Source organism: Panicum virgatum, chromosome 8N (genome assembly GCF_016808335.1).
Source record: "Panicum virgatum strain AP13 chromosome 8N, P.virgatum_v5, whole genome shotgun sequence".
Taxonomy (NCBI): domain Eukaryota; kingdom Viridiplantae; phylum Streptophyta; class Magnoliopsida; order Poales; family Poaceae; genus Panicum; species Panicum virgatum.
In genome coordinates, this window is record NC_053152.1 from 39,476,804 (window position 1) to 39,487,905 (window position 11,102).

General features: G+C 40.3%; 1 pseudogene; it reads left to right on the plus strand.

The window, feature by feature from the left end:
* Positions 1 to 3,294: 3,294 nt before the first annotated feature.
* On the plus strand, positions 3,295 to 10,852 carry LOC120685035 (annotated as a pseudogene).
* The last annotated feature ends 250 nt before the right edge of the window (positions 10,853 to 11,102 follow it).

Consider the following 11,102-nt stretch of genomic DNA (forward strand, 5'->3'; position numbering starts at 1 on the left):
GGATCCAATATAAATACAAAGGAGTAGAGCATAGCTCTGCCATGCCAATATTGTAAAAACTTATCTTTCATGGTAACAACATTTCTTAATTATCTATCAATTTCATAGTTATCTAGATGGTCATCTATCTCAAGAATATGATGCAATATTGACAGAGATGTGGTATAACAAACACTAGACAGAACATCAGTGGAATCATAGAACTGTTGAAGGAATTCAAATATTTTTTCAGCAACATACCAATGTTGTTCTGTCAAGAGTGGCAGGCCATCAACCAAAGGATTCTGAGTAGTGATAAAAACATAGAATGTGGCCTTACAGGGCAGGACATGTTTTAACATAAGATAAGTAGAGTGCCATCTCACATCCATATCTAAGCAAAACTTGTGAGGTTTTACACCAACAACAATGCAGTATGATTTATATACAACAATGCGCTGGTTACATGTGTTTAAAAATTATACGACAATTCTAAATGCAGATAGTATAGGCTTAAACAATTCAAGGACAGCCTTAACAATAAGATTGATGATATGATAAGCACATCTCTGATGCAAGAATAAGGTACCAACATAACTAGATAAAATAAGACTAAGCTCATTAATAGCCCTAGTGTTAGCAGCAGCATTGTTTAATGTAATAGAGTATATTTTATTAGTTAATCCAAAATTAGCAACAACACAAGCAATAAGCTCAGCAATATTATTAGCATTATAAGACACATCAATCATCCTGAGACCTATGATCATCTTCTCTAATTGCCAATCAGCATTCACATAGTGAGCTATCACACTACAATAATCCTCAGCATTCTTTTTGAAGGGAAAATTGTGTGGGAGTTCCCCACAGCGCTTGGATTTTATAAACATAAAATTAAATGGAGATTAGAGTCATACTTACAAGCATGGAAACAAAAGAAGAGAAAAGGAGAGAGGGAAGTATCATGAAGGGAGTCTCTAGCCATTGTATAAACAAAAGTCTACGATCTTTTCTAATGTGCAAGACTTGGAGAAGGAACTTCTCTTTAAAGTTGACTGCCCAGACACTGCTATTGTGCCTGGCGTGGTAAAAAATCACTGCATTTCGCATCTTCTATAATTCCCTTGATGCAATTATGAAGTCTTCCACAAAGAAATTTTACTGAGTTGTGTTCTCTCTTGTGATCGATGGCCTATCATATGTATATTTGCTTGATCTGCCAAACAATCTGTAGCTTATGCCAGCAACTCGCGGAGAAGGAGCAATCGAAGAAGAGGTGGTCACGGTCTTCTTCTATGTTTTTGTTGCAAAGCATGCAGGTTAAATCCTCCTTAGCATTGCTAGACCAATATATTAGAATTAAGAGCAATGGAGGATGTAGATTTGAAACACTGAACAAGTTGTTCATAACAAACATTAAAGTATTTAGCAAAATCTCTAGTGGTTGTTTGCTTAGATACATGACAGAACCTAGGATTATGAGCAATCTTAATGCAGTCTTCCAAAGCATCAGCTTCACCAAAGCATAAAGGCAAGTCAAGACGTTCAATCAACCTAAGCAACTGAGTACAAGCAACATAATGACTATACTCAAGTGTGAACAAAGGCATCAAGATTAAACTTAAGCAGAGATTGAGCCATGGCAGAATGACCATTAAAAAACAGGGCATATAGGAATGTGCCTAAGCATGTGACTAGTTCCATGGGTGGAATTACCACAATGCCTGCATTTAGCACCAGTTCGACGTTCCTTACTATCGATTACCTTATAGATCTGCTCGAAGTCATTCCATGCCTTGGAGGTGGATGACCTCATCTTCCTAGAAGTGCCACTACAACTGGCAGCACTAGTGCTCACGCTCTCAGACCCTTGAGCTTGAGCGGGCATCCCCTGAGGAAGTCCCTTGACTTCTGAATCGAGGTTGATGGTCTCATTGGTGCCAAACAACTCCACGGCGTCCGCAGCTAGGTCTTCCTCATCATCTCCATGAAGACCCATCGCCTACAACTCATAGTTGTGGGATGTAGGGTCGTCGACCATCACCGACCTCCGCTCCCTCAATGTCCGGCGCAAGAAATAAGTGAAGCAGAGAAGGAAAAACTCAAGTCAGTAATGAATCAAGAAACAAAAGGTGCAAGAAAAGAACTATGGTGTACGAGAGTTAGCTTTGGCCGGAGCACCAGAGTTGCCATTGATGACCTCACCAGAGTTACCTTGGGCACTCCATGAAGTCTCGAAGAGGGAGAGGGAGATTGGAGAAGAGCAAGGCGAAGAAGGTTGAAAAGCAACAAAGAAATGGAGGGGAGGGGAGCAGATCTAATGGTGAGGCAGCAAGCACAGGAGGTCGTCAACTTCTCGGCCTTCCTCTCCTTCCCCTTCTTCAATAATCCCCATCGTTGACACCAGGAGATGGAGGAGAAGGGCTGCCTGTGTCAGTTCTGGCTGAGCCACGGGTTGGGAGGTGAGGCGGAGGTGCAAAAGGTGATGCGGACCACCTAGGAGTTAGATCTGGTGAGATGAGGGTAGGAGAAGGGAGGGGGACACTGGATCTAGGTGACCAAGGGCGAAGGAGGCTAGGGGAGAGGCAGTTCTACACCTACGATGGAGGTGAGGCTAGGGTTCATGGGGGCCAAGGGAGGCGCGCGAGGGGAGCAAAGAGGGGGAGGTGAAGAGGCGGCAGGGCGAATGGCTGGCTAGGGTTTGGGAGCTGGGAGTTGCCCATATTATACGGGAGGCGCTCGGGCTCCTGGGCCTTCTATGCTCAGGTCGGCCCACTGTGCCTAGTCAGGCCATACATTAATCATGATGGGTCGAGCCGGCCCATGTGCCGAGTCATGGCCCAGGCATGAGACGAAAACTATAGCTGCGGGTTGGCCCATGGTTCTCGATCCGGATGGAAAACTATAATCCCAAGTGCCCAACCCAAGCAATTGTCTTGTGCCGTGAAAAAAGCAGCAAGCGTCACCCCTGCATGCTGGCTGCACCTGCTATAGCTGTGGGGCAGCTGCCAGAAATTTCAAGATTTAGGTCTCAATTCGTGAGCCTTTCAGAATTTGACTCCCCGACCCACACGTCAATGACTCTGATGAACCCCACATGTCATTGTGATAGGGGGATCAAATTCTGAAAGGCTCATGAATTTAGACCCAAATTCTGAAATCTCTTGGCAGCTGCAGCTAGCTGTTAGATCGGTCTGCCATGAAATTGCCAAACACATTGATATTGGCTCTAGACGCATATGTAACCTGCCTTATTTGTTTTTTTTAGAACACATACTGAGCACATGTTTCATTAACAAGAAGAGAAATGCAGCGATGCGGTTTTACGAGAACCCACACGACGCAAAGTTACAAGACCACACAGAAAGTGGCTTCAGGACAACATTTTGCTCACGGCAAAGGTGTGAGCACACGACAAATTAGCCGTTTCCCGTAGTGATATCAGAAAAAGAAGAAATCCACAACGCAAAACGACCCAGACGACACTAAAAACCTACGGTACATATGTCACCAAGATTGCACGCTAGGACTGCCAAAATGAACTGCACAAGGTCAAGAAGATAAGAGTGTGAAGTTATATGTGCAAGCAATGCTTCCAGCGAGAACGTGGTGACAACGTATATCACTGTTGTCTATCCGTCTACGAAGAACAGATCGAGTTTTTGCTGGTGAAACCAAAAGGAATTGGGCCACTACAACAACGCCTCCAACAAGGTTTTATTTGCTAAAAAAATTAGTATATAAAAAGATTTGGTAAGGTGAATAAAACAAAGGAAAATAATTGTGGGCTTGTGGCAAGTTAATAATAAACTTGTATGTGAACCTGTTAATTAAGCCAAGCAAGCACCGTTGGAAGCCGGCTCACTATTGATTTTTAAAAAGAACTAAAATTGATGCCTCAGTTTAATTTTGGTTCTTTTCCCAAACTCCAACTAACAGCTATGCCATAGTTCCTGTGAATCGACAGTGGTGGCAGTTCCAAAGCAACTGCTAGTGACAAGGGCACTAAGGACACGGTTTATCTGTTTTAGTGGGACAATCTTCTCTGGAAAAAATATATTTAGCAAAACTTGCGATAGCATACACTTTGAACACACAGGTTTGTATAGGAGATGGTAGTTCAACATAACTTTCTGCAATGTTCATCCTAGATCAAATACGTACGTGTTAATTCAACACACACGTTTATGCATGCGTACACATAAGTTTGTGCTCAAGTTCATAGTTTCAGTTATGGCATGTAAACAAACATGATGAGCATTATGCTGCCTTTTTCTGTAAACAAAGAGCAGAATCGACTGATACTTAGCTTAGCGATGACAACCGACGACATCGTTAATCTCAACGAGGGATTTTAATTGATGGCAAATAAAATGGGCATGTAATTTTACCAAGCATAGAAATTGTTACTCTCGATCAGGGGATATGCTATAATTGTGTTTATTATGAACAAAAATGCATGAATTGTTATCGAACGACATTCTTAATCTCAGCATGCGAATATGCTGATGTTTCTTAATTGGTGGAGAACAAATCCATGCATTGTTATCATCATCGACATCGTTCTTCTCGATAAGGGAGCTAGCTATCCTGATGTTTCTTAAATAACATTGAACGAAATATTTGCATTGGTATCATCACCATGTATGAGGCAAGCTACACAAATGTGAGTGTATGTACGCTTATATATGTATATATATACATACATGCATATGTAGAACACGATATCCTCGTCACAAGAACAGGTGCTGTTAGGCCTAGCTACAAAGTAGCTCTTTCTTCTTCTTCTCAGCAGGTTGGACTAATTACTTGCATACATTTTGCATTAACATCTTGCTGAACTAATTACCTTGTTCGGTTAGTACATAATGATCTTGATTACGTCATCTTCTTATTAGGCTTTAGACAATGGTATATAACCATCTAAGTATCAAGTTAATGATGCTAGAGATTATGGCATGATCATATATCTCTTTGTTTCTCAGTTACTGATGCCAACAGTTGGTACTTAACAGTTTCAAAAGGGCTGGGAGGAAAGGATAGCCATGCCTGGCCCGGTGCCAGAATCGTGGCCGGGTCTGATTGGCATGGAGTTGAACACGGCAGTTGAGATCATCTCCAGGGAGAGGCCAGACGTCAGGATTGTTCGAGTGCTGCCTCCAGGCGAGGCCCCATCCCCACCCCCACGAGACCAAGTGCGTGTGATCATCTACAATAACGTTGGCCCCGTGCCTAATACATGGATCGTCGTCGCCCCTGCGCCGTACATTGGCTAGCCTGCCTTACATGGATATATCTTTTATGCCTCAACATATTAAAGTCTACAAATAAACAGTTGAATAAAGCGAGCAAGTATGATATCGATTGATCACCATGCATTCATGAAGGTATGTACTAGTAGTGCATCTAGACATGTCTGCATGGTTTACTCATATATGTAACCTGTGATGAATTTGCATTTCAATGAGTGTACTATTTAATATATGGAATAAAGAATAGTGGCATCCTTTTTACTTACCATGATCCGATGGGAACTATTCGACGGGAGGCGGTGATGAATGACGCTGTGGTATATTTAGCATTAAAGCATCTCAAACCATACCCAAGCAGGCGTGCTGAGGTCAACTACACCATGCAACTGGTTCCATGGATACGTCCATTGCACGCACTACGGAAAACGTGTGATTGCCGTGTGCCCTAGATTTTGCCATGTCCAAAATCACGGGCACACGGCAAACACAAATTTTGCCGTGAGCTGCCAGAAAAACACACGGTAACTATTGGGCACACGGCAAAGTAAAAATTTGCCGTGTGCCCAGCCAAAAACCGCACAACAAAATTTGAGCACACAGCAACTATGTCAAGTATGCCGTGTGCTACCTCAAGCACACGGCGAAAGCCCTTGTTTGTCGTGTGCTTAACGTCTGGCACACGGCAAACAGTGCACCCAAAGATAGCGGTTGGCAAACCATTTAGTTTGCCGTGTGCCAGAGGGAGCAGGGCACACGGCAAATGAAAACATATGATGTGTGCTTTATATGAGGCACGCAACAAATTTTTTTCAAAAACATTTGATTCAACACTCCTAACTTTTTCTGCTATCTACATACTATACATGGTACTATATGTTAAGTTTGGGCATTTTTCTCAATCTTTCTGCTATATTTAATCAATTTATTTCAGTTAACGGATTTCTTGCGAATAAATCAAATTTGCATTGAAAGTGTTTTGAATAATTGAATATAACGATTCGAAAATTGATATTTACATTATTGAATGCAATGTTAGGCCGTATCCATGAAATGAAAGGAAATTTCGAACATCTTGCTCACGAACATTGACCACGAACGTCTCGCCGGATTGTTTTAAAATTCTATAAAAAGCAAGCAGAGTCTAAAAAGCAAGCAGAGTCTAAAAATCATAAGATTTGTCATGGTATCATGATTTCATACGCAGAGGCTAAGGTAAAAAATTGAGAAGGTTTAAAACAAGTTATCACGTACGCTCCTCAGAAATCAAAGAATCTACATAGAAGATCCAAAGAGTTGAGAAGTAGTCATTTAGATTTCATGTCAAAGTGACGGTCGAATTGGTGTATGACTTCAAAATGTTTTGTACATACAAAACACAACTTAGATTCTTTCTTAGAAAAATTGCCTGTAATGCATTATTGTGATATATGAAATGCATGAGATGATTATTATGATATATATGAATTGCTTGTATTGATTTTGGTACCATATACGTGAGAAAATAAAAAAACAGACGAAATATTGACATTTCGCCGTGTGCAATGACCAAGGCGCACAACAAAGAAGCCATTTGAGCTAGCCCTGAACCAATCTTTGCCGTGTGCCGTGGCAATTGCACACGGCAAAGGTGTCGTGACCGTTAGCTTCAACAACCTGTCCATTGCAAAATCTCCAATCACCTTAATGCTAGAACCCTTAAACCTAATTAGCGCAACCAAAATAACAAAATATATCTAAGCATGCATACTAAATGCAAAGAGTAATCTAGTTGAAATGCTAATAATGCTTAAACCTGGTAAACCTGGTATCAGTGAACAATATGATGTGATAGATTAACCAGAAATGCTAATAACGCTTAAACCTGGTAAACCTGGTATCAGTGAACAATATGATGTGATAGATTAACCAGCTCATGCAGCAATGTGCTTACCATGGGCACGTGCAACAATGTTTGCATTGGCCGCAGGACCATCACATATGGTCCAGTCATTAGCAGAGACCACACCAAACAACATAGGAAGACCAGCTAGATTCACAATAACTTTGGGTTACCATGGATATCCTTCCAGGCGCCGGTTCACGTATAAGTGAAAGAGATGCTGTATCTCCCTGATGTCTTGGCATCCAGAAAATGGGAAGGATTTGTAGCCGCCATATATAGCAACTGGATGCATACTTAAGCTGACACTGTTGGAGAATGGCTTATTAGTGCCGGTCACAGGACGTGTTAGTGCCGGTCCCTGTGACCGGCACTAACGTGACAACACGTTAGTGCCGGCTACTGTGGCCAGCACCAACGTGCGCTGCCACACCACGCCACACCCGCCCAGACATCCACTTTAGTGCTGGCTGGTATTACTAGCCGGCACTAAATGTTTTTTTCTTTTTATTTTTATACAAATTGCTATGCATATTTGTCGTATTATGACCGTATTACAGACTAATATTAGGACCGTATTAGTACCGTATTGCACACTAATATTAGGACCGTATTAGTTACTTATTGCACACTAATATTAGGATTGCATCACACTAATATAATATTATATATACATATATAATATATGTACATACATATAGAGTTCATATATGGAACACTTAGGAGTTCAAAAGTACTTGAGATATTACAAATTATTAAGCATCAACTATAGTAAGGGATCAGCTTCCTCGTCATCGGATCTTCTTTGGCGACGCTTGTACGGAGATCGCCATGAAATTCGCCCTTAGGATTTATGACTTCATCGAGCAGGAATCCGCATATAGCTTCTTGAATTGCCCTGACCCGAGCCATTTCAATGAGTTCTTCTTTCATCCACCAACGCTGTCACATTTTTCGATGAAGTCATGAGAATAAAAAATAATGAATTAAAATAATGAGGAGATGTGATTGTGCTCACGTACATTGAATGCCTCCACTGTCATTTGCCCTTTTTCACTTGCAAAAGAGTTGATCCACTCACATACGTAGTATCCACATAAGTTGTTTCCTTGGTCCTGTTTCCAACACTATGGACAAATGTGGGTTACGATATAGAATTTTTCTTATGTTTATTGCTAATGACATTAGTAGTGAGAGTATATTTATACCAGAAAATCAGTGAACCAACGAAGAGGCTCGATTTCACCTATGGGCAAGCCTATGTGTTTGCGGAGGTAGCGACTCCATGCAATATTTACCACCTCGATGAGATCTTGGTACTTTGATTTATCTTGCCTTAACGAGTCGTACACCAAGACCTTGTGCTCCTCAATTCGAATACAAAGCAATATCCAATGAAAGCTGTCCATATACATACACACAACCAATTAATATTGATTATAATAGTTATTAAATAGTATTATTAATACTGCAAGTTTAAAAATTGGGTGCCATCATTCTCGGCCTCATAAAACTCGGTATCACCACGAATGAGCTCGTGCATTAAGTCGTCTTGGATGTCCGTAGGATCCATTTCCACTGTCGCATTAGTTAGCTAATTAATATAAACCAATACTACCTCCATCTCAAAATGTATATCTCATATGTATATCTCGTTGGTGCGAATTCAGAAGCAAATACCAATGTACTAAAACAAAGAAAAAAGTAATCTAAAGGATGCAAATATTTTTATTGGAATTGGCAATGGTGGATGGAGTGGCAGATTTTATCTTCTCCTGACCAAGCATAAGTTTTCAGGTTTTGTATTTGGAATTGACAAATATGTAGTTAGAACTTATTTGGAATCTACTCATAATTCAAGTGAATCTGTAGTTACACAAAAATTATGCTTGTGTGAACTCACAAAGCCATATGTAACATATGCCTCTTGAGGGATGCATCATACCATGTGATATCAAAAACTCTGAGAAAATTCAGAAAGATATTCTCACCTAAACAGATAGGGCACTGGACCTCCTTGCGTAAGAGAACAAAGGTTACACCAAAAGAAGTCAGGATCCACAACACGAGAACCTTTTCCACAGCTCTTGCAAAACTTTTCTATGTGTCAAGGAAACAAACAAAAAATTATTCCCCAGGCTTTATAGATATATAATATAGCAAACTCTCTTTGGCATTAACTAGTCCTTTTTTTTGCAATAACACACGGCATGAATCAATAGTAACATTTTTCATGTTCTTATTAAAAAGCAAAAAAAACTCATGGGAAATTTGTAGTGAATTTGCAAGAGACTAAACCTCATCTAAAAATATTTTTAGATGCATTGTGGCATGGTTTGAAAGCTCTATCAATTATATTGACTTCTTTTATATTTTCACTAAAAAGAACATAGTTTTTTTCAAATTCTTTTTTAGTGGTCATAAATTGCTTCTCATTCCAGCACAGCAGCCGAAACAATAAAATGCACAGTGCAACTGCTGACTATCTATCTTAGGGAGACTAGGTGTTACAGAATGTGTTTTACCCCTTGCTCATTTGATTTTGTGATGCTAGATTCCAGAGGACTGTCTTTTCGGTAGAAGCTAGAGCTAATAATTGTGTGTGCATTTGCATACATGCTTTTGAAGGAGCCTGGGCTGCTGCCTGCAAGCAGGGGGCATCTACAGTTCTCGTACCACCAGAACTAGAGTTCCTTGTTGGGCCAATTTCGTTCTCTGGGCCTCACTGCAAACCAAACATTGTTTTCCAGGTAAATTATGCTCTTAGTCCCAAATTAGATATAAAAAAACTTTCCCAATAACTTTCATTGCCCAAACTGATAAAAAAAGGTAGGGCAGGACTGTATTTTGTCTAATTTGATAATGTAAGAATAAATGCAACGAGTAATTCTGTTTCATGTTGTACTTACTTTGCAGCTGGAAGGAACAATCCTAGCTCCAACCAGTGCTAAAGCCTGGGGTTCTGGCTTGCTCCAGTGGCTTGAGTTCACCAAACTAAATGGAATAGTAATTCAAGGCAGTGGCATCATAAATGGCAGAGGGCAACAATGGTGGACCTACTCAGACCCAGAGGATGAGGATGATGATGACACTGTAAGAACTAGCCACCAAGTGCATGATTGTCAATAAATTAATTGAATGAAAAGTTGGTTGTGTTTGTTTACCTTGGATACTTTCCTGCAGTACGATGTGGAGCTCGATAGAATGCCAGATTAAACCTACAGTAAGAATATCAATTATCTTTCTGGCATTATTATCACGTACAGAAACAAAGTTATGATAAATCAGATTTTGCAACCTGATGCAGTCATTGAGGTTTTATGGTAGTTTCAACGTCTTAGTAGCTGGCATCACTATTGTCAACAGCTCACAGTGCCATCTTAAGTTTGACAACTGTCAAGGAGTGATGGTCCACGATGTGACTATATCCTCCCCTGAGAACAGTCTCAACACTGACGGGATACACCTGCAGAACTCCAAAGATGTCAGCATTCATCATACAAACATGGCTTGCGGTAATTCCTTGTTTCATCCAAAGTCAAGAGGCAAATAGGCTATATTCATTAACCTCAAAAGTTTGTTTTGCCAAGCTTTAGCAAGAAGAAGAAATTTTCAACACAAGACAATTCATATGTTCTAAATATATGAGACCTTATCTACAAACTTGTGACCTAAAAAGAATTACCTAGGGTTAACTGAAAGCTTGCACCTCAGTTCTATAACTCCAGTACAGTCTGCATGTCAAAGGGCAGGTTTCAGAGTTAAGGGTACACTGAAAAACTGTTGTACAGCTGCTTAACTTATATTTTGTTTGTGCTCATTTGTTTATGCTTGTGCCAAGGTTTCACACAGTTTAAAAATGAAGTACAGCTCATATAGCCAAGCTCCAGCATACTAATCTGGTTAATTTTGGTACTAAGTTTAACGAGATCATTGCACAAATTTTGGGTTCCAAAGTTTTCCTCTAATATATCTATGGTTAATTGATTTGG